Source organism: Sus scrofa, chromosome 16 (genome assembly GCF_054392235.1).
Source record: "Sus scrofa isolate SSC_HxYL_T2T_F1_AM1 chromosome 16, Sscrofa_HxYL_maternal_Yorkshire_Landrace_v2.0, whole genome shotgun sequence".
Taxonomy (NCBI): domain Eukaryota; kingdom Metazoa; phylum Chordata; class Mammalia; order Artiodactyla; family Suidae; genus Sus; species Sus scrofa.
Window position 1 is genome coordinate 63,728,775 of NC_139398.1, and position 23,382 is coordinate 63,752,156.

The window sequence follows — 23,382 nt, forward strand, 5'->3', positions numbered from 1 at the left end:
TGGGCGGGAGGAGGACTGAAGGAGCTGGAGGTCAGCATCTTCAGACCATCGACCTCCCCCCGCCCCCGAGGTCCCTGCAGGAGGCATGTCCTCTGCTTCCTGTCTAGTTTCTTGTTCCTTGTGACCAAGCCTCACTTGTCATGGGTCAGTCCTGTATACTGCTTCCAGCACAAACTTCCTAAAACACAGATCAAACCATGTCACGCTTTCCCCGCCCCTTAAAATCATCAGTGGTACTGTCTCCTTGCTCGGCGGTCAAGGCCACTGTATTCCAAGCTGTTTTCTGGGTTTATCCCCCTGTCCCCACAGCCAGCGAGTTCTGTCCGTCGCTCCCCCGACACTCCCCAACTGTCATACCTCTGTGCCATCCTGCATGCCCTCCCGCCTTCTCTAAGCATCATTGCTCTGCTTGGGCCTCTCAGAGGGGCCGTGGGGAGCACAGCCTTGCTCAGCACTCCTTCCAGGAAGAGGGGACCAAGGCGGGGAGAGATTAGTAGCTGGACAGGGGACTCTATCTCCGGCAGGGGAAGAGAGAGCAGATGGCTTCTGCTCCCCCGAGTGACCCCGTAGGCCTTGAAGAATGGCAGGAAGCGGCTCTGGAGCCAGCTAATTAGCTTTGGCCGGCTTCCCCCTGTCCTGGCGAGGGCTGGGCCGGGGAGCGTCTTTGGGTCCCCCTTGACTTGTCATTTTGGCCTTTCTTCCACCTTCCTAATGCCTCCTTGCTCTTCCTCCTCCGGGAGGGGCCGCGTGATGACGCGGCTGCAGGCAGAGCGGAGGCCCAGGCGGAGGAAGGCAGGCTCATCTCCAACTGTGGGTTTTCTATAAACAGCTTTTCTTTTCTTCTTTTTCTTTTTGGGCCACACCTGCAGCACCTGGAAGTTCCCAGGCTAGGGGTCAAATCGGAGTTACAGCTGCCAGCCTCCACCAGAGCCACAGCAATGCGGGATCTGAGCCTTGTCTGCGACCTACACCACCACTCACGGCAACACTGGATCCTTAACCCACTGAGCAAGGCCAGGGATCAAACCCGCATCCTCATGGATACTAGTTGGGTTCATTATACCACTGAGCCACAACAGGAACTCCACGAACAGCTTTTCTTCTGCTTGGGTTTGCCGACACCGCGCCTTGGTCAGGGGTGGCTTGTTTCTTAGGAAGAGAAAACCCCATCAAGGTAACTGGAATTAGTAGGAAGCTGGGAAACAACAGGGGACATGAGGACCAGGGGGCCACCAAGCTCAAGGCAAACTGTCAGACACCAGATGCCCGCCGTCTCCCTGCATTGGGGTCCACCTCTCTCAGCCCTTCTGCTCTGTTTTTTTCTGATTCTTTGCAGGTCAGCCCCCTCCTCCCTGACCATTCTTCAGATCCCCAGAGGGCAGCCTTTGTTTTCAAACTTAACGGGACCCCCAGGCCCAGCCCATGAATCCTATTTCTTCATACCTGGGAGCAAGAATGATTGTCACCACCAGCAAATACCCAACTGCAAACACACGCATCCCAATTGTGTGCTGGGCCCTGGTCTAAGGGCTTCATGTGGGCCTTCTGATTTAATTCTCAAAATAACCCTACCAAACAAGGTTTTTTAGTATTAAAAAAAATGTGAAAGGAAAGGAATAGAAGCTCAGAGTGATGGAGCAACTTGCCAGGATCGCTCAGCTCATGAGTGGGCAGGTTGGGGTTTGAACCTGGGCTGCCCAGCTTCAAGGTCTATGTCCTGAAGCTGATTGGCCCCACTTGGCTCCTGAATAATTGTCCTAGATCAGGTGTCCCTTCATGGCCCCACCAGCGATGGCCACAAGGATGGGGTGGGTCCCCAAGCACTCCAGGGCTGTGGAAGGAAGAGAGGACCGGTGTCTGCCCCAGAACTGAAGTCCCTCCATGGTGGGGACTTTGGTCTGTTTCGTGCCCAGACATAGCCAGTGCTTAGAACAGTGCCTGACACCTGGAACAGATACTAAGGGGTGGATTAGTACCTGAATGAATGAACCCCAGCATCTTGGACGTGTTCTTGCCCCAGGAAGGGAGGGAGTTAGATGGAGCCTTGTGAGGGCTGTATGTGACCATCTCACCCTTTAAACAAGCTACCGTTCCTCTACAGGGGCCTCCTTGTCCCTGGTTTAATCCAGGAGCACCCGCCCAGGAGTTCTGCTCAAGGCGATGCCCCAGGAGGTGAGTAGCCATAAAAAGCGACAGGCTCTGTGGTCAACATGGTGGAACTGGCGGTCTTGGATGAATAAGACCAGACTTTGGTTTCTTTCGGAGTCTTCCTTCGCCAGGCTGATGAGCCCTGTGACTTCCATATGTTTCTTCCCAAAGTGATTTGACCCTGAAGCCCTCTGTTCCTAAGGCATCTCATGAGGACAGGAGGATGAACAATACATGATGAGAAATGCAATTTCAACCCATTTTGTTGCCCTGATTTCATTTGCACAGAACTGAAGTCCCTCTTGTGGGCATGGGCATGGTCTCTGGTCCCCTCTCCCCGCCTGCCCCAGCTCCTGTGAGCTTAGAAGGGCTTCCAGAGCAATCTGTCCACCAGGCCCCCTGCCCACCCTTATTAACCTTCGCTTGGTGGAAATCTCCCCCAGGAACCCCATGCACCTGCTGACCCCCTCCACCTCTGGTTGGTCCTGGAGATCGAGCTTCTCTTCCCACACTTGGGGTGTCTGGCTTCAATCCCTTTCTTTCACGTTGTGGTTTCAAATGCAATTACATTTTCCTATGCAGGTTCCAGGCAGCATATTAATCTCAAACACAACTGCAGTAGATTGTGCTAATTATTTTCTTTTCGTTTCGTGAATCCGGAGGTTGGGATCTCAGATCAGGATATGGGAATGAATGCAAATGAGTGTTTGTCAGTTACTGGGCCTCCTTGATGTCAGGTAGGTGGCTCTGTGCTCTGGAGATTTACCTTCTCAAGATGCTTTCTGAGTTCTCTCATCTTCTGGGACTTTCCATGGCTTGTTCTTAGACTTGGCTAGCTTTTGTATTATTCTTTATACACTAGTATAAAGAATTAAATCTGTTATTATTAAAACTATTTTTTATGTTCTTTTTTTTTTTTTTGGCCACACCCAAGGCAGGCAGAACTTCCTAGGCTAGGGATCGAATCTGAGCCGCAGATGTGACAGAGCTGAATCCTTAACCGCTAGACCCCCAGGGAACTCCCCATCTTGCTTTGTTCTTAACCATTTGTGCCAAGCAAAATTGATGAAGGTCTGAGTGTGGGCCTTTCCCTTCCTGCAAGCCCACCCCCCCAACACATTAAAGAGCATTTTGGCTTGAAGATCTGGTCTTTGTCTCACCCGGCCTCCCTCCCTACCTGGCTTAGTGCAGCATTTCCCTGGCCTGGGTGGACCTCATCAAAAGCCCTTTATGTGCTTTGATTTCCAGTTGGGCAGCCCAGTGGACAGCGCTGGCAGGAAGAGGAGGGAGGCAGAGGGGCAAAGCCATGGACTGATTGCCCTGATAGGCCTGGGTGGCCCTCTTCATAGAACCTCTGGGCTCTGTTCAGGGGCTCCCTCCCCTTTTTCCTTCTGGTCGAGGGTGGTCCACTCCCCGTCCCTCTGCAACAGAAACCGTAGAACCCGCTGTCTGCACCATCCATTTCCCGGGACCTGCACTGATAAGGCCACTTGGCTCCCTTCCTCTCCCAGGAAGGATCTGCTGCTGACAGTTCCTTGAGGGTGTTTATGATGCTGATTTGGGAGAAAAGAGGAGGGAGAGGAGACTGGAAGTTCTGCGGGGCATAGAGAAGACAGGTGGAAGAGGAAAAGAGACTTTTGAGAAAAGTCGTTATATGCTAAGAATCCATTTTGTTGCTCTGAGCATCACGTCTGGGCTGCACGGGGCTTCTGACCTCTGCGGCAGGCCTGGACCCAGTGGGCACGGCCCCAGCAAACAAACTCCCAAGTTGAGTTGATCTTGCTGGCTCTCTAAACCCTGGCATCTATTTATCCTACCACTACCAAAAATGGAACCCCCGCCAAATTACACTTGACCCTCCAAAGCGGGTCTTAGACAGTCCCCCAGGCTTCGAGGCAACCAAGGGAGGGCTTAGCAAAGGAAATTTCTCACAGTCCTGGGCTGCAAACTTGCATCCAGGGGCAGGATGGGTTTGACGCCCCCTTGCAGAGAACCAGGGTTAAAACAACTCAAGAACTGAGGTGCCCTACACTGGGGAGTCAGATGGCTCAGACAGGCCTCTGCTAGCCAGTAGCAGCGGAAGAGGTGGAGACACCGCCACCCGCCACACACACACCAGACAACTATGACACAGTGGAAATCTTGAGACAGAGGCCTGCTGCGGTTATGGTCTGACTCTTGGAGCATCTCAGAAGGACCTCTGGCTTCCTGAAGGGGAGCACAGGCTTTGCAGCAAACAGGGCTGACCAGGAAGGGACATAGGGACTTCCCATAGTGCACAGGACACAGAAGGGGTCGGCATGGTGTCCTTGGTGTGCCCAGATCAAGGAGAGGGAAATCCACCCCAGGGCTCCAGGTGCCAGGGTGGACAGGGCCAAGGTGGCTCAGGGTGCACGGGATGCTTGCAGGCCCGGCTGTGGACGGGGCTGAGAGCACTGAGGAGAGGAGGCGAGGTCTGGTGGCCAGGCCCAGGATTGAGCCAGAAAGCCTGTGCTCTAGGCCCAGCGTGCCTCTTGCTGGCTGTGACACAGGAATGGTTCCTCACCTTTCTGAATGTCTGCTCAACGTGATGGTTCTGCAGAGGGAGGAGCAATCCATCCTAAAGGGCCTGGCTCAGAGGAGGAGCTCGGCCGACATGTACCCTCTGCCTTCCTTCCTTCTCGCTTTCCTCCCGCTGCTTTCCTCCCTCCCTCCCTCCCTCCCTCCCTCCTTCCCTTTATCCTTCCTTCCCTCCCCGCCTCCTCCCCTCCATCCCTCCTTCCATCCCTCCCTCTTTCTCTCCCTCCCTCTCTCCCTCTTTTCCTCCTTCCGTCCTCCCCTCCTTCCTTCTCTTTCCCTCTCTCTCTTCCTGTCTTTATTTTCTCCCTCTCCACCCCTCTCCTTGGGAACTTCTTTTCAGAGGCTTTGTAGAGCCCTAGCCCCCCCTTCCAAGGCAGATCCCAATGCTCCGTAGGACGCCCAGTGGAGCGTTGAATCCCGATCACCTCTAGCGAGTTTTGGGGGGTAGGGCAATGCTCTGGGGGCCCCTCCCAGGTGCTCTGCGCAGCCACAAAGGCCACCTTCCAGCAGGGCCAGAAAAAGCAGGGCTCCCAATCCCCCACAGACTAAACCTAGCAACAGTCAGGGTTCCTATGGCAACCCAAGATTTATTTTTAGTCCTACTTTAACATTAACATGATGTGAGGGGATCTGAGACTTACATTACTCTCTTTTAAACAGCACCAAAAAGGAAAAAAAAAAAAAAAAGAGGAAAAAGAAAGAATGTCTCTTTGTCAGGAGGTATGAAGCGCTGCGGGGGAGAAAACGGCCACCCAGCGGCATTTGCAGGGATGTCTCGGGGAAAGTCAGCAGCACCCCATCCCCATGTGGGGAGACCCCAGGATGGGATTCGGCAAGGATAAGCGGGTTGTGCCCTGGGTCAGCCTAACCCCGTAGAAACAGCTGCCGTCCTTCCCCTCCACGGCTTTGTGGCCAGAGCTGGGGACATGGACATAGAGCAGAGCAGCCTGGTCATTCTGCAAAGGGCGTCTGAGCCTCCAGTCTAACAAGCAGGGGAAATGAGAGAGCCTCAGGCAGGCTCAAGAACCGGGTGTGACCTGAGTGCCAGCCCCCCAGGGGTTCCAGCCAGCAACTTGGGGACTCAGAAGGAAGCAAGGGCTGGGCACTGCCCTCCCCATTGGAACACCCAGCTGTCACATGCCCCCCAGGAGAAGGTAGGGCTTGGGTGGGTGGAGAGCTGAGGTGGGTTCAGATGGAGGCGGTGGAGAGGACGAAGGATGCTGGCTGTTAAAATGTGGGTTCAAACCCACTCTGTGCACAACCCCAGGATGGGCATCAGGGCCACAGATCTGCAGAGTCCAGTCCTGTCTTGAGGAGCTTCCGGGGGGCAGACCTCGTGAGGAAGGTGCTGTATGGGGCAGGGGCACCCAAGTAGGGTGGGGCGCCTAAACGAGTTCTAGAAGGGAGAATTGGACCTGGACAGCGGCACAGAGCAGGAAAGGCCTTAACAGGTTTCAGCTGTACAGCTTAGACTTTTCAATTTCATAAAAATGTCCCGTATTGGTTGCTTTTTTCTGTCCAGCGAGGGCTCCTCATTCCTCTGGTATTCAATGCTGCCCACAGGTCATAGTCTCGGCCACTTAAAATACTCCCATTACTCTGGGAATTCCCACTGGGGCACACTGGGTTAAGGGTTCAATTGCAGCTGCTTGGGTGGCTGCAGAGGTACAGGTTTGATCCTTGGCCTGGCACAGCGGGTTAAAGGATCTGGCATTGCTGTAGCTGTGGTGTAGGTCACAGCTATGGCTCAGATTCAGTCCCTGGCCCAGGAATTTCCATATGCCACAAGTGTGGCCATTAAAACAAAACAAAGCAAAAACTACTCCATCTCTGGCCAATGTGATTGGTCTGAGAAACAGGCACATGACCCAGATACCACCAATCAGCATCCTGCCCTGGGACAGAGCTATAGTCACCAGGAGAAAGCAGCTTGTCCCTCCCTGGGTTGCTAAGCAGGAGATTCTCAGTCGGGGCCTCCTGGAGATGATGCAGCAGCAGGAGGAAAAGACAGGGCTAACAGGCAGAGAGAGGAAGAGACCGAATGTCCCTTGGCCAGCACCCATGTGACTTCTTTCAGTGCTGGGCCCTTTGGCATTAGCCACTTCAATTTTCCCTTAAGCTGGTGCGTGTTGGCTTCTGTCTCTGACAACAGAGCCAACCTGATTAGTTCAGATGGCCACTGTGATCTTGCAAACATAACAAGACAAAAGCACCTTGTGAATGAAGGGATAAAGAAAAGAGCAGTATCTCTTGTGCCTGCTATGTATCAGGCACCATGCCAGGTGATCTTTTTCAGAGCGAATCTTCATAACCACCTTGGAAATTAAGCCATAGGACGACTGGCAGAAGCTCGCGGCACAGAGAGACAAAGTAACTTGCCCAAGGGCACACAGCCAGCAAATGCCAGAGATGGACTGGCACCCAGGTCTTTCTGTGTCCTTGTTGAACTACCCTGTCTTTTCTTCCTAGTCCTGGAGCAGTGGCCTCAGGGCTGGTTGTCTGGCTATAGCCTGCGATTCCCAAAGCATAAACCATGGACAACCTGAATGAGAAACACCTGGGTGCTGATGAAAAACAGATTCCCGGGCTCTCGACCCCAGACTTCCGGGAGCAGAAAGCCAGTCTCTCCAACCTCCATCTGACCTCCTGCCACCCCCACACACCCTGACCCCCACCCACAACCTGGCTGCCTGTGCTCCAGCCACAGCTCTTCCCCAGACACTGGGAGCTCTCTGGCTGCCAGACTTCTGCTCGAGCTGCCTCTGCTGCCTGGAGCACCCTCCCTCCCCGATTTGTCTGCCAGCTCCACTGACATCTGATCTGTCTCACATTCGCGTTCCCCGACTCCCCAGCACACCTATGCCTGGCCCTTAACCCAGGTAGAAGTCATGGCTTCCTGCCCTGGTCAAGGTCATTAATTCTAAAGGGCCGTATAGGGCTAAGGCGGTGATTACGTCCCCCAACCCCCGTCCCTGTACAAACTTTTAGACAGAACCTCAGCATCCCCAGGCTGCCCGGCACTTGGCCATCGTGAAAGATGATCTGACAGAGTCATTCACTTCTTTGCCTTTAAAGGAAATGCCCATTAAAGAGCCTCTCTGCTCCAAACCAAGCACAAACAGTGGGATTTTAGGCTCTTCAGAGAGGGGTGTCTTCAGGCTAAGGCGCCACTGAGAAGTCTCCCCACCCCTGCATATGATGAGCACTTGCCCTTGAGTGGACAAGGGGACAGGGGGAGGGGGTCTGGCCTCCTGGGACAGGGGGGACAGGACTCGGGTGGGGGCAGGAGAGAAAGCAGATCTCTGACCCTGGGGTGGGGGAGGGGGAGCGTTCCAGGCGGGTTGAGCTGTAGTATTCCTGCCTCCAATAGCTCCCTGAGCAAGGAGCTTTTCAGCCAAAAACAGGGGACTTTCCATCTGGACAACATCAGATTCTTGTCTAATTTAGGTTCAGCGTAAACGAGGTGCGGGGGGAGAGGGGAGCCCTGGATGATGAATTGGGAGCCGGAGGGGGGTAGGGCTAGCCCCAGCCTCATCCCCCACCCCTTGGGACTCGGAGCAGCAACTCCCCGTGCTAAGCCTCAAGGCCCATCTGTGAGTGAGCCAGTGGACCAGGCCCTCGGGAAGGTCCCTCCCAGATCTGCCCATGGCAGGGAGAGGACCATCTCTTTGCGGGAGGGAACAGAGATGGGGGATGTCTATCCAATTCTGAGCCGTCGGAACTAGGAAGTCTGAGGCCTCAGCCAACACTGGACTTGCAACTTTGAGGGCCACCCGAAGAAGACCTGTCAACCCGCAAGCAAGGGTCGTAGGAGCCAAGGGGCAGTTTATCCCAATCCCAGCTCCACACCCTTGGGCCACCCAGGCCTGAGCCTCAGTTTCCATTTCTTCCACCACATCCCGCCCTCCCCACCCCCACCCCCATGGTCAGAGCCACGTGACTTATGCGGGTCCTGGCTACCTTTGTCTTCATAGACTTTATAAAAATGTATTAAGAATTGTGTTTTATGACTGCATTGGCATAAAGATGTATGTCTCCAGAGTAGACAGTATTCATTTTTTTTTTACGGTTTTGTTTTTTTTTTTTTCCCCTTCTGGTCTCTTCTAGGGCCACACCCACGGCACATAGAAGTTCCCAGGCTAGGGGTCTAATCGGAGCTGTAGCTGCCAGCCTACACCACAGCCACAGCAATGCAGGATCCAAGCCACGTCTGCGACCTACACCACAGCTCATGGCAACACCGGATCCTTAACACACTGGGCAAGGCCAGGGATCGAACCCAACCTCATGGTTCCTAGACGGATTCGTTAACCACTGAGCCATGATGGGAACTCCCTTTTTTTTATGGTTTTAGATAAAATGAGAATGTTTTCTTGGGCCCCCTAAAGGTCTAGTGGGCTTTAGACACTGTACCTGTGGTGCCTGGTGGATGTCAGCCCTGGGTCCTGTGATGTTTCTAACACATTGTGAAATGCCACATCAGCTGTTGAATCCAGCTTAACACACCTGAGAAAACGCCTCTCCTTTTGAGTATTTTCAGGGAAACCCAATTAACATGAGAGTGTGCCTGGGCAGGTTGCGGCTTGGAGGCTGGTGGTCTCTGGCCTGCGGAAGTGGGTGGATTAGGCAGGCGATGCACAGCCTGCTGATTCCATGCCCAGTCGGATGCTGGAAGCCGAGCTGTTTGAGTCCTGGACAGTGGAGCATCTGCCTGGGGCATGCGTGGAGATGGGCTCAGGGCCTGGGGCCCTGCACGTGCTGGGCTGACACCAGCTCTCATTTGCCCACAGCCTCCAGGCCGGGTCTGTGCTGCACCACGTGATCCCATTTACCAAGGGCAGGATTGAGAGCCTACTTTCCAGATGAGAAAACGGAGGCTCAGAAACCCTTTACCCACTCCTTGCAGTTCCATTTCCCTAGTGTCTCCTCTATGCCAACAGATCCTGATACCTCCTGGCAGTCTTACCTCTGGGCCTTTGCACACATCATTCCCTCTGCCAGGAATCCCTTCACTCATTTTTTTCCACGCCCCACTTGGAGGCCAAGGTCAAGTCCCACCTTCTCCAGGAAGCCTTCCCTGATTTAGGCTCCTTGTGCTCATCCTTTCTTTTGAGCTCCCTGGACGCTCGCCTTCTGTACACACATTCAACCCAGTCAGTGTTTACCTCATAGGTACCCCGGGCGGGCCCTCTGTGGGCTCAAGGAGCACAAAGGTGACTCGGTCACAAGCGGAACTGGAAGGGGCTCTGCCGGGAAGATGGGCATATGCAGACTGTGACCAGGCATAGGGACCCAGGATTCAGAGGTGGGGGAACCCTGAGGCTGCAGAGGCTGAGAGGAGAGAGTCCCCACCTGCCAGGGGGCTGACATTTGAGCTGGGTATGAGAGGATTTGTGAGTGCTCTCCTGGTTTGGAGGAAAGGAAAGAGGAGGGGACAGCTGGGTGAGGAGGAAGGGAGGAAAGAAGGCAGGAGGGAAGAGAGGAGGGAGGAGATGCTGGGAAATTTGAGGGTGATTTCAGAGGTCTGGGCTGGGTAGAGGGGCACCAACGTGGCAGAGGGCTGGTCACCAGGGGAGCCAGTTTTACTTCTAGGCTGAAGGGGTTAGGGGACAGGTTACCTGTGTAGAGACACCAGGCAGTAGGGATGCCCAGGTGGAAGCCCCATAGGGACGCAGCTGGGGAAGCAATGCCCTCATGCCAGGCTCCTGCCAAGTGGACTCAGCTAGAAGCCACTGGGCAAAGGAGCAGCTGAGTCCATGCCGGTCGGCCTCCTGGGACCCAGGTCAGGGAGCGGAGGGTGGAGGGCGAATCCAGAGTGGAAGGCGAACAGGTGTGGCTGTAGGGACCACAGGCCCCCTCCTGAGGCCCAATCCCTATTGCTCTGCTAAAACCCCGCTCCAGGCTGTGCTGGGTCAGAGACACCTCCCTCTCTGTCCATCCAGGCTTGGATCCTTGGTGGGAGATGGTTGTTTCACTGGGTTCTATCTTGTTCCAGTATTGTTAAGATGTCACTAAGTGTCATCTGAAAATAGAAACACCGCCCAGGCCTGCCATGGAAACGCTTTGCCTCCCTGATGCTGCACAAGCAGATCGTCCGCCTCAGATGGAAGCTGCTCTCACCCAAGTCTGTTCAGCCCCCAAGGGAGAGCCTGCATTTCCCGAGAACGCCCGTGGGCCGAGCACTAGGTGACACTCATCACGGTGGGGCCGTATCATTTTATTCTCCCACCAACTCTGGGTCAGGATCATCTTTTTTTTTTTTTTTTTTTTTTTTTTTGTATTTTTAGGGAGGTTCCCGGGCTGGGGGTCAAATCAGAGCTACAGCTGCCGGCCTACACTATAGCCATAGCAGTGCGGAATCCGAGCCATGTCTGCAACCTACACCACAGCTCACGGCAATGCTGGATCCTTAACCCACTGAGCGAGGCCAGGGATCGAACCCAGGTGCTCTTAGATACAAGTCGTTTCGTTAACCACTGAGCCATGGCAAGAAGTCCGGGATCATCTTAACTCCCACGAGATCACAGTCCAGTAAGTGATGGGGCTGGTACTCACCCCAGATACCAGAAGCAGATTTCATAAGTTTTCAAGGATGGAATGACCGGGAAACCGATGAACTTAACAGCAGGTACTTTTTCACCCCTTCATCTGTCCTGGGTGAGCAATAATCATAAATAAGAAGAAGAACAACAGGAGCTCCCACTGTGGCACAGCAGGTTAAGAACCCAACTAGTATCCACGAGGATGCGGGTTCGATCCCTGAAGCACAGGTTGCAGACTCGGCTTGGATCCCATGTTGCTGTGGCTGTGCCGTAGGCTGGCAGCTGCAGCTCCGATTCAACTCCTAGCCTGGGAACCTCCACATGCCGCAATTGCAGGCATAAAAAGCAAAAAACAAAGACACAATTCAGCCTATGATAACCAGAGGGGGAAGGAGCCATGCTGGCCTCTTCCATCCACCCTCCCTAGGAGCCCTCCGCAAGGCTGGGCACCACTATCTCCTGGGCACCCTCTCCCCACTGACGCGGAAAAAGAGGCCCCATCACACGAGGACACCCCTCTCTGTGGACACCACCGCCTGGCTTTGCCTCTCTGCCTGTTAGAGAAGAGTGACCAGGCGAAGTGTTCAGAAAAAACTTTCTAAGGAAAAGATCACCAAATTCCCCTCGGGAGCACCTCAGGGGCAGAACCTAGGTGGGGGAACCAGGACGCAGGTGGCAAAGACAAATGGAGGAGGACAAGATCACAAACCGGGGTTCAATTCCCAGCTCCATCTCTCCCAGCTGCGTGCCTCTGGACAAGTCCCCCAACCTCTCGGAGCCTCGCTGTCCTCATCTGTAGAGCAGGTACAAAAATCCTTACCTCCACAAAGTGTTGGAAAAATTGGATGAGGACACGTGTACGAAGCTGCCTGGGAGCTGGCAGGAATTTAAAAAGCCTACAGAGGAGTGTCTCCCGCTGCCAAACGGCTCCCTCCTTCCGTGGAACGTGACAAACAAAAAGATGCAGGTGAAATCCCTGGCACACGGCGGGGGTTCGGGCAGTGTTTGGACCTGAACAGACAAGCCTCGTGTTGTCTAAGACGTGGGTATTGCGCTTGTGCACATGTATCTATGGGATGTCATCAAGGGCCCAGCTTATCTTGGCTCACCTGCCCATGCTGCACATATGCTCAGGCGATGGATTAGGAAAGGGCCCTGGCTTATCTCACAAGGGTGTTGTGGCCCCTCCCAGGGCCCATCTTGCAGGGGCAGGACCTACCTGCCAGCAGCAGCCCCCAAAGAAACCTCAAGGAGCCCCTGGGCGCCGTTCAGGGCTGGATATACAAAGCTTGCGGTGTTCTCTTTGCTTATTTATTTGGTTTGTAACCTCCCCGGCTGCTCTGCTGTTTCTGCATCCCCTCCCTGTGTGGGATGGCACGAGAGAGTGTGTCATCAGCTTGTCTCTGTCCCTGGCCCTCTGGAATCTTCCTGGAAGGTAGCTGGCCCCCTGCCTGTTGGGATCTGGGAATGGGCGTTTCCTCAGTTTGCTAGAAGGGGACGCCGAGACTCACAAAGGAGCCACAGCTCAGAAGAATCTGGAACAGCCCGCAGACCTGGGGTTCTGATTCCAGCCCAGCTCTCTCTTTTCCAAACTCCCCACCTCTGCAGAGAGGGGACCCACTGAGGATCAGAGCCAGGGGCTATGTGCCATCTTTCTTGAGGTGCTACTGGGTAGCGACTCCATTGCCCTCAGTGGGGGAAATTTCAATTAACATCTCCTGGAGTTCCCTGGTGGCCTAGCAGTTAAGGATCTGGCATTGTCACTGCCATGATGCAAGTTCGATCCCTGCTCTGGGAACTTCCACATGCCACAGGCACAGCTCCCCGCAAAACAGTGAATGTTCCCTGGAAACCTGAGTCTCAACAGTCAGTGCTGAGCCATGGGGGCGGGCTGGGGGTGGGGGGCAATGGGGAGCAGAAGTTGCTGGCCAGATGCTCTCTTTCCCCAAGGAATCAATGGGCTTTAATCATGGGGGAGAAAATGGGCTTTAATCAGGGGGATGCAGAGTCCAGGCCCCTCTCACCTCCCCGCCACTGTCAGCACCCTGGTCCGAGCCACCAGCATTTCTTGCCTGCTTAGCTGTCAGAGCCTCCTGGCTGGTCTCCCTGTGGCCACCCCTCCCCCTACAGTCTATTTCTCCACCCAGTAGCTGGCAAGACCCTTGGGAAACCAAGGCAGAGCATGCCCTTCCTCTGCCCAAAACCCTGCAGTGGCTCACACTGATGCTGGGTAAAGGCCTCAGGCCCTGCAACAGCCTGTGTGGCCCCTCTGGGGCTTGAACACTCATCCTCTGCTCGGCCGCTTCTCCTTCATAGACCAGGCACGCTCCTGCCTGGGGCCTCTGTGGCTGCAGCCTGAACCTGGCCTGCTATCATCCCAGAGGAGGGTATGGCGCCTCCCTCCCCACTTCAAGTCTGCCAGGAGGTTCCTCCCACCCCCATCTCCCCATTTTATTCAGAACTGCCCCACCTCCAACAGCACATAAGCCTGGTCTCCCCCTTTATCCTGTTTTTCTTTTCTTTTTGGTGGGTGGCAGAGTCGGGGTATATCCCTTCTCCCCTAACCTGCCACAAAATGTAGTTACTACATTTACTGTTTGCCGTCTGCCTCTGCCATCCGGCCTGTCCTGGTATTTCACTCCAGAAGGGCAGGGGGTCTTTGTTCTTTTCTTTTCTTTTTTTTTTTTTTTTTTTAACCCTCTTTTTAGGACTGCACCCATAGCATATGGATGTTCCCAGGCCAGGGGTCAAATTGGAACTGCAGCTGCCAGCCTACACCACAGCCACAGCAACACCAGATCTGAATTGCATCTTTTTTTTTGTCTTTTGTTTGTCTTTTCCAGGCCCACAACCTTGGCATATGGAAGGTCCCAGACTAGGGGTTGAATCAGAGCTACACCTGCCGGCCTACACCACAGCCACAGCAATGCTGGATGTGAGCCATGTCAGCGACCTACACCACAACTCATGGCAACGCTGGATCCTTAACCCACTGAGCGAGGCCAGGGATCAAACCCTCATCCTCACAGACACTATGTCAAGTTCTTAACCCACTGAGCCACAACAGGATGTCCTGGTTTAATTTTTAAAAGCGAGTTTTTGACCCTCAAAAAGATGAGTAAAATTAGGGCTCTAAGAGGACACATTTCATTTCTCCATCCATATCCGTGTGAATGCTTGCACTGTGTAGAGAATAACACATCTAGCTCAAGGGCTGGCCACATGCACAGATTCTGTGTGGATAAGGCTGTGAGGAAAGAGTCCTTCCTGCCCACTGCCCATGGGGGGAAGACTGGACCAAGCCCTAAGGGGGACAACATGGCAGCATCCCATTAAATGGATGGTGGATCGATTGCAAACAATGGCCCAAATTCTAATCCCCCATTTCCCCATTTATATACTTTGCACTATCACTTGTCATCTTCCTATCAAGAGGTGGGTTTTATTTACCATCCCTGGAATCTAGTGGCCTTATGACTTGTTTTGACCAGTAGAATGGAGCAGAAGTGATGGTGAGCCAGTTCGGAGCCCAGATTGCAAGAGGCTCTGCACACTTCCACTCACTCTCTTGGATACCTGCCTCCACTGTGAGAATAAGCCCAGGCTAATCTGGTTGAGGAAGAGAGGTCATATAGAGCAGAGATGAGTTATCCCAGCTAAAGTCCTCCAAGACCAGCCAGCTCCCAGCTGAGTCGCCAGTCAACCGCAAACACATGAGAAAGTACAGCCAAAATCAGCTTAGCTAGGAACACATCAGCAAAACTGCCAACCACCTTGTTGACTGGCGAGAAAGAATGCTTGTTTTTCTAAACTGCTCAGTCTTGGGTTGTTTGTTACGAAGCATTACTGAGGCAAGAGATGACGGATACGACAACTTCATTAAGTTCTGCTCCTTAGGCTCTGCCTTGAGAAATGCATGCAGCAGCAAAGGAGACAAGGCCGAGGATGTTCCCTGCATCATTTTGTTTGCAACAGCAAAACACTGCAAGCAAACTTAAATATCCTGCAGTAGGGAAATTGATTGATAAACTATGATTTATTGTAACAACGGAATTTTAAGTAACTTAAAAGAACAGAGCAGATCTGTATGTCGTGATATGGTGGGGTCTCTGGATAGTTTAACGACCGGAGCAAGTAGGCTGAAGAATGATTTGTACACTATTATATTATTTACATAAGATCATACATGCAAATACATATTGCATATTTTCTATGGGAACACATCTATAAACACAAAAAAGGACTTCTGAAGGGAGGCAAGTGAATTAAGAAGGAACTCATGGTGCAGTCAATGAGATCTCAAGTCTTGCACCAAAAATGCTTCAGTATTCTTGTCGTATGAATTTATTTACCTATATTACTCATGTAAGGAACAATTCAAGTTTAAAAAATTAGGTTAGTTGAGATAGGAATTATGACACATGTTTCTCTAATCTCTTCCCAAATCTCCAAATTCTCCTTGTGAGAAAGTCAAGGGCCTGGCAGGACTTCCCATGTTTCATTTAAAAAATATATAGATTTTTTTTTTTATTTTTTTTGTCTTTTTGCTATTTCTTGGGCCGCTCCCATGGCATACGGAGGTTCCCAGGCTAGGCGTCTAATCAGAGCTGCAGCCACCGGCCTACGCCAGAGCCACAGCAACGCGGGATCCGAGCCGCATCTGCAACCTACACCACAGCTCACGGCAACGCTGGATCGTTAACCCACTGAGCAAGGGCAGGGATCGAACCCACAACCTCATGGTTCCCAGTTGGATTCGTTAACCACTGTGCCATGACAGGAACTCCCAGATTTTTATTATTTTTAATTAAAGTACAGTTGATTCACAATGTTGTGCCTATTTCTGCTGTACAGCAAAGTGACCCAGTCATACATATATATACACTCCCTTTCTCATATTATCTTCCATCATGGTCTATCCAAAGAGGCTGGATATAGTTCCTGGTGCTGTACAGCAGGACCTCATTGCTTATCCATTCTAAATGGAACAGTTTGCATCTAATAATCCCAAACACCCAGTTCATCCCACTCCCTTCCCCCCCCCCCGCCTTGGCAACCCACATTTCATTTTCAAAAGCCTCTGCAAGATGTAAGCCTGTGAAAAGATGCTTCACTTTGTTAATCACCAGAGAAATGCAAATTTGAAACCATGAGAAGATACCACCACCTACCACCCAAATGGCTACAATTGAAAAGATTGCCAATATCAAGTGTCAACAATGAAACAGAGCAACAGAAATAGCTGAAAATTTCTCATAAAACTACACGTACCCTTATCATATGACTTAGCGTCTGCATTTTCTGGTATTTGCTCAAGGGAAATGAAAATGCCTGTTCACCTAAAGACTTATAGGAGAACATCTCACAGCAGCTATATTCGTAATTGGCCCAAACTAAAAACCACCAAAATTGTTAACAATAAATGAATGTGTAAGGAAATTGTGTCGAATCCACATAACAGAATACAACTCAGCAACAAGAAGGAAAGGAGTACTGACACACAACAAGGTGGATGAATCTCAGAAACATCATGTTTCATCAAAGAAGCCTGATGTAAGAATCCATCCTGGAGGGCTCCATTTATATGAAATTCTAGAAAAGGTGAAACTAACATACAGTGACAAAAAGGGGTTTAGTAGTTGTTTGGGGCAGAGGAGGGGGTGTTGACAGATAGAGGGAAGGAGCCAACTTTATCCAGGGATGAAAACGTTCCATATCTTGATTGGATTGGTCGTTTTCTGTGTTAAAGGGTTTTATTGGTTTACGGGCGTTTTAGGCAAACCAACTGAACTGTGCTCTTGAAACGTGCATTTTATTGTATACAGATTATTTCTCAATAAAGCTGAGAGCATGTGGAAGACTTAACTCAACAGTTTCAGCGCCACCGCCTCCTTAACTGGGAGAAACACAGCAACCAGCCCTCTCCACCCTCCTCTCTCAGGCTCCTGGGCCAGTCTTCCAAGACAATGAGTAATTAGCCGTGCCGGAGTCTTGGATGTAGAGCCAAAACCAACAGCACTATCACATCAAATGCCAAGACATCTCTGGCTAAGAGCTAAGCTCGGCCACCGCCTACGCCTGAAACAGCCACAGCCACCAGCACAACACGGTCGGTGCCTTCTCCACCTGGTGCTGGCCACTCCGGATCTCCTGCCACCAAAGGCATCTCTGGGAGCTTATCAGCCCCACTTCATTTTCTGCTCCCACCAGGCGCAAGGTACAGGTGAAGACAGCCTCCAAAAACAAACCTGTGGTTACCAAAGGGGAAAGGTGGGGGGTGGGAGATGGACTGGGGGTTTGGGATTGGCATATGCACACTACTGTACATGGGCTGGATGGCTGGGGGGACCGGCTTTATCGCACAGGGTCATCTACTCAATATTCGGTGATAACCCGCATGGGAATGGATATGTGTATATGTATAACTGAATCACTTTGCTGCGCGGCAGAAATTAACATAATATTGTAAATCAACTATACTTCAATAAATGGCTCTTTTTTTTTTTTTTTTTTTTTTTTTTTGGCTGCACAGGCAGCATATGGAAGTTCTCTGGCCAGGGGTTGAATCAGAGCTGCAGCGGCAGGCCTAGGCCACAGCTGTGGCAACACCGGGTCCGAGCCACATCTGCCAACCCATGCCACACCTTGTGGCGACCTGGGATCCTTATCGAACCCGCATCCTCACGGAGCCCTCAGGTCCTTAACCCGCTGAGCCACAAAGGGAACTCCTAAAATTTTTTTTAAGTTATTATAGTTGAGGAACCGAAGCTCTGCAGGATGACTGGCCAAAGAGGAATCTTGACCGGCCTGACTCCCTCCCACCCACCACAGTTCCCCGGGGCTTAGGGTCTGCCATGACAGAAAGGCCCCCACCTGCAGCCCCCCTCATCCCCACTGTCTCCAAGTCCGCTCTCCTCAGCCCCTCCCAGCCCTCTGACCCCCGCCCCCACCTTTCCTGGTACAGAAAGACTCTTGGGCTGGGCCAGGCTCCAAGCCCTCCCAGGCCAGCTGCCGGCCTCCCAAATCAGCATTGTTCTTCTCTCACGCAAATATGCCTCCTGAGGGAGGCCTTTGACGGAGAAGGAAAGGATGCAGGGGATTTCTGGCCCCAGGGAGGACAGGGTTGGAGGAGGGTTTCTGGGGGCCCTGGCGTCGCATCCTGCCCCTTCCGAAGGCCCTGGGTGTGGAGTCTGGACAGGAGCATGGCAGGACGTGGGGCTGTGGTCTGGGAGGGTCAGGCTTCCTTCAAAGCGTGAAGGCTATTGGAGCCATAACACGAGCCGTCAAGAGTCTGCCTCTGCCTGCCTGTGTCCACTCAATCTCAAGTCCAAGCTACATAGCAGAGCCCGCAGGGGTCCTGCACACCCTGGGCCAAGCTTCCCGACATCCGAGACCAGAACTAGTCCTCATGGAGGCTCTTCGGGAAGTGTAGCTATGACGCGGACTCTTCAGAGACAAAAGACCTCAGGGTTGGAGTTCCAAGTGTGGCTCAGAGATACAAAAAAAAAAACCCAACTAGTATCCATGAGGTTTCGGGTTCGATCCCTGGCCCTGCTCAGTAGGTTAAGGATCTGGCACTGCCATGAGCTGTGGTGTAGGTCACAGATGTGGCTGGGATCTGGTGGTATTGTGGCTGTGGTGTAGGCTGGCAGCCACAGCTCTGATTCGACCCATAACCTGGAAACTTCTATATGCCACAGGTGAGGCTCTAAAAAGAAAAAAAAAAAAAAAGACCTAGTGGTTAGTGACCGTATGTGGGAATCTGTAACACTGTCTCCTGCGTGTCCTTGGGCAACTCACTTGCCACCCCCCCACCCCCTGCCTCGGATCTCTAGAGGTAGCCACAGTAACAGACAGAACCTAGGGTGGTTGAGAATATTCAGCAGGATCACGTGTACCTCTCTTGATCCACGCTGATGCCTGGAATAACTTTCCATCTGCCAAGTGCGTCTTCACCCCAACAAGGCTCAATCAGATGTTCTCTTTCTGGGGAGCCACTGGCCATGTAACCCCACAGCCCTCCTAGGACTGTTTGGAGTCAGGGCACGTGGTAGAGGGAAACACGCCCCTGCCATGAAGGAGGTTTAAGTGTGTGAAGGCCGATGGGGTACTTTGCTCCTGGCACATAGTATTAGCTAAGTGCGATGTCTCCTTGTCATTACTTTAATAACGTTTGTCCTGGGTTATAGTCATCAGCCCTCCGCCCTGGCCTGCAAGATCTCCTAAGGCTTCATTCTCATCTGCATCCCTGTGGCTGGCACACAGTAGGAATCATGAGTTGGAGGAAGAGGGGCTTTCTTGGGGGCTCAGCAGTCCTTGGAGGTTGGTGATATAGCCTGTGTCAGTTTTGTGTGTCAAATCAACCCAACCCTGGCTTGCCTTGGGCCTGTCAAACTCTGGGGGGGTAAGAGAAGCAGATCATGATCCTGAAAAGACACCCCATCCCAAATCATTCCTACTTCCAGGACACACGTGGGACAGGCTGAGATAAATACTGGTGGTTTATCACAGGAAGATCCATCCCGGCTTGCGGAGAGTGAGCATGCGCGTGTCTGCAGCCAGCTGATTTATGCTGACCTGAGCCGAGCACCAAACAGAGCCAAGGCCGTTTATCAACTTGGTTGGAGGAGAGGTCCAGAGAGAGAAGCCAGAGATTAAGTTAAATATGTGACTTGAGTAGGGAGACAGGAGCTCAGCGCCTTCGTTAACTCCTGCGGTGTCTCTCAGGGGATACCGTTGTCAGCCCCTCGGTGAATAGAGCCCACATGGCACCGGGAAGGCCGGACTCCTTGGGGAGACAGCCCTGGCCCCAGGGCAGCAGTGGTGGCTGAGGACATTCTCAGCCTCCCTGGGTTGCCAAAGGGAAGAATAGCCTGTAGGAGGGAGGCTGAGGGGCTGAGAAGAAGAACCCATACGCGAAGAAGATACACTGTCGAAACAGAACTGCCATCCAACGCCTCCTCACCACTTCTGCCTTGGTTACGGCTAACCTGGATAGAACCTTCCAAGAGGTCTCCCAGCTCTTAGGCCATCTTGCTGAGAATAAAGTCCAATGGGCAGTAAAATGCCACCATAAAGTGCCCTGCAGTAACTCCATTGGTGATGGACCCGCTTCCTCAGCTCAGCCTCTTTTAACGTTTTATCAACTTTCAATAACGACATCTAGTCTTTTACACGCCTGGGCGTCTCAGATCCCACTCACAACATTGTGGCAACGTTTCTCCATAGCCCCCCATTATTCCCTCCCCTCAACCCCTCTGGCCTGTTTTTCCTCCTCAGCCACTGTGGTCCTGTGACACTGGCCTCCTTGCTTTTTCTCTCACACTCCAAACACACTTGCACCTCAGGGTCTTTGCATGTGCTGTTCCCTCTATTAAGGATGCTCTTCCACACAGACAGGCTTGCTTTTCACCTTTCCCATCTGAGCTGAGGGCCCTCTCTCACGAAGCCCTTGGACTTGCCCTGCTGCATAAACAGAGGCTAGCTGGAGGCAGTTCAGGGAAAAGTGAGTGAGACTACCCAGGGTGAGGAAGATGACTTATTAGGAAACATGGAGGGAGCCGAGGGGCAGTGTTTGTGTAGGGAAAGCAGAAGATACACATAAATCCTGGGGCCTGGCCGGCAGCCCCATCTGAGAGGCATCATCTATCCCAGCGTGGAGGCATTACTGGGCCTAATGGGGGCGGGAATTATACACAGGAAACTCGAACTCTAGGCCCAGGAGACATTTATAATGGGTAACTTAAATTGCTGCCCAATTATGATTTTGCAACAAGATTCATCAACTCTGAGCCTGGAAGGCCCTGAGAGAATGTTTCATCATCCATTTGCATTTAAGCTTGTAAAATGTTTCCTTTAAAGTGATAGATTCCTTTGTTCTAATGAAACTGTATACATGACTCCAGCATATAATACAAATGAAAAGAAAGATGCTTAGTCCACCCTCCCCCTGGAGGCATCTCCACAGAACCCCTGGGTTCCAGGGAACCCAGTGTGAGAACCACTGATCTCAGCTGTGATCCCCATTTTTCACAAGGAGAAACTGAGACTCCAGATGGACAAGGGAATGCCCAGCGGTGCTCCAAGTTGGGTTAGAGCCACTGGCAACAGGTTGGAGCAGACAAGTGTCCCATCCCGGAGGAGCATCCAGGCAAAAGGCAGAGACAGCAATAACGACAACAGTAAAAGTAACTCATGCATTGAGTGCTTCTCTGCGCAAGGCCCTGTTTTCAGTCCTTTACTTGCAGGATCAGTTTCCTCCTCACTGCAGCCCCATGATGGGCTTTTACGGCTTATGTTTTATAGCTGAGGAAACAAGGCACAGAAAGGTTGAACACTGTAACTGAGATCACACAGCCAATAAGAAGTGGAGGTGGGATTTGAAACAAGACGGTGGGTCTCCGGAGCCTGTCCTTTCACCGCTCCGTCAGGCTGCCACCCAGGAGAAGAGGTCTCAGCTTGGGAAGTTGGAGCTTCTCTTGCCTCTTTCACATCCTTCTCCCAGCAGAAGCCAGCCTGTCATTTTGAAGGCATAAATCTCATTTAGCCCCTCTCCTGCTCAAACACCTTCAGTGGCTCCCCATTGCCCTTCAAGATACCCCTCTTTGCTGAAGTCCGTACACTGCCCCACTCCTTTCTGGGCTCCAGCCCCCTCAGCCTCCTTTGTTTTTTCCAGCCTTCTCGCCTTTAATTTTTAAAACACCAGTGGCCTCCAAACCTTGTTGACATGCACCCCATCCAAAAAATTTTTCAAACACACCCCACTATCTGCACATTTTTTTTTTTGTCTTTTTAGGGCCACGCCCATGGTATATGAAGGTTCCCAGGCTAGGGGTCTAATTGGAGCCTACGCCACAGCCACAGCAATGCCAGATCCGAGCCACGTCCGCGACCTACACCACAGCTCATGGCAAGGCCGGATCCTTAACCCACTGAGTGAGGCCAAGGATTGAACCCAAAACTTCAAGGTTCCTAATCAGATTAGTTTCCACTGCGCCATGACTGGAACTCCAGCATATTTTTAATTTAAGAATTATTCCCATGTGCTTCTGTGCTAACATATTGTATATATTTTAAATATACACAAATACTTTTTTTTTTTTTTTTTGCTTTGTAGGGACCCACATGCGACATATGGATGTTCCCAGGCTAGGGGTTCGAATTGGAGCTACAGCTGCCAGCCTACACCACAGCTCACAGAAACACCAGATCCAAGCTACATCTTCGACCTACACCACAGCTCATGGCAACTCTGAGTCCTTAACCCACTGAGCGAGGCCAGGAATTGAACCCAGATCCTCATGGATTCTAGTTGGATTCTTTACCACCGAGCCACAATGGGAACTCACCATGAATGCAATTTAAATGAATGAAAAGACAATAGAAATAAATAGAAATTGGATTATCTTCTTCCACCAGAAAGAATCCCCTTGCACCCTCCTGGGGTGCCTGGAGTCATAGCCAAGGCTCCAGGTCTCCACCATTGGTTGGTTTGAGGCTCTCACCTGCCACCTGCTTCCTTGCCTGCTAATTACTGCTCTTCCTTGAGACTCAGGCTGCAATCTCCCTTCTTCGGAGGGGTCTAGCTGTACCAGGACATCCCGCACCTCTCCCTTACAGCACTGGGGTTACTCAGGATCATTTAATGGAGTATTTAAATCCATCATTTGTCTCCCTTCCAGACTGTGTCTGCTCTCTCTAAGGACAAGGCCGGGGTCTGGTTGCTGTGTGACCCCAGCACCCATCACTCAGTAGCTAAGAGCATATGCTGACTGATTAAATGGCTAGCCCAGGGCACCTCGTGGGTGCTGTAAGTTCCAGGCAGGTAGTTTCCACTCTTGAGGGTGCAGCAGATCCACCCAAGTTTTTTTTTTAAATACGCGCTTCTCAGAGTTCCTGTCGTGGTGCAGCAGAAACGAATCTGACTGGGAACCATGGGATCGTGGGTTCAATCCCTGGCCTCACTCAGTGGGTTGAGGATCCAGTGTTGCCGTGAGCTGTGGTATATGTCACAGACATGGCTCAGATCTGGCGTTGCTGTGGCTGTGGTATAGGCCGGTGGCTACAGCTCTGATTGGACCCCTAACCTGGGAACCTCCGTATGCTGCGGGTATGGCCCTAAAAAGACAGAAAA

At 52.1% G+C, this 23,382-nt stretch overlaps 2 long non-coding RNA genes across 3 annotated transcripts in view; both read left to right on the forward strand.

Annotated features, from left to right (window-relative positions):
- Positions 1-3,043, forward strand: part of LOC110257271 (uncharacterized) — a 48,938-nt gene extending 45,895 nt beyond the window's left edge. Inside the window, exon 6 of one of the 2 annotated variants that reach the window (XR_014831591.1) lies at positions 2,102-3,043. This is a non-coding gene — a long non-coding RNA (uncharacterized LOC110257271). Of the gene's footprint in view, positions 1-952 lie in introns of both variants that reach the window. The other variant, XR_014831592.1, reaches the window with a different exon arrangement.
- Positions 3,044-17,332: 14,289 nt separating this feature from the next.
- LOC146395622 (uncharacterized) lies at positions 17,333-22,639 on the forward strand. Its single transcript, XR_014830751.1, has 2 exons — positions 17,333-17,466; positions 19,715-22,639. It is a non-coding gene; the product is annotated as an uncharacterized LOC146395622 (long non-coding RNA).
- Positions 22,640-23,382: the final 743 nt, after the last annotated feature.